This window comes from Nematolebias whitei, chromosome 20 (assembly GCF_014905685.2).
Source record: "Nematolebias whitei isolate Nwh7 chromosome 20, NemWhi1, whole genome shotgun sequence".
Lineage (NCBI taxonomy): Eukaryota > Metazoa > Chordata > Actinopteri > Cyprinodontiformes > Rivulidae > Nematolebias > Nematolebias whitei.
Genome location: NC_056517.1, coordinates 1201869 through 1202423, shown reverse-complemented (window position 1 = coordinate 1202423; position 555 = coordinate 1201869). Strand labels below are relative to the sequence as shown.

Below are 555 nucleotides of genomic sequence, written 5' to 3'. Positions count from 1 at the left end.
TATTCACTTATATTGTCTTTTGTTTATTCATGTATTTATTTGACATTGGCTGCTTTTAAAAATACAATTACTTACCGATTTATCCTAAAATAAATGGAGTAATCACATTAACTGTAGTATAATAAGTATTAGTACTAAAGTTACTAAGTTGTTTGTTCTGAAACACAAAAGTGGTTCAGCTTAGGGACCTGTGTTAGGGAGACTTTAATTTTCAGTCTCTTGCCCCATTTCTAGCAGCTGGTTAACTTTTCAGACTTGGTTAAGAACTTTATTTGTGTTCTGTCACCACCCACTGTCCTGGAGCGCTGTTTTTATTTATTATTTCCCCGTTGATTTGACACAGCAGCTTTTCACGACACATTTACTGTCTCCGTTTGCTTTGTCCCCAAACTCAATTCAAAGGATCCTCATAAAGTTGGAGTCTGTTCAGACAGGGAGGTGTCCTCCCTCTGGGGAAGTTTGGGTGAAAGGTGGCACGTGGGTGAATAACAACCATCTGGCTCAGCAGTGGCATCTGGCACGTGCTGCCATCTGCATATCAATGCCTCTGTTTTT

At 39.3% G+C, this 555-nt stretch overlaps 1 protein-coding gene across 1 annotated transcript in view; it reads right to left on the bottom strand.

The window, feature by feature from the left end:
- LOC119426791 (enhancer of polycomb homolog 1) overlaps nt 1–555 on the bottom strand; it is a gene marked incomplete at its 5' end in the record, with an annotated part of 8751 nt that overhangs the window by 4973 nt on the left and 3223 nt on the right.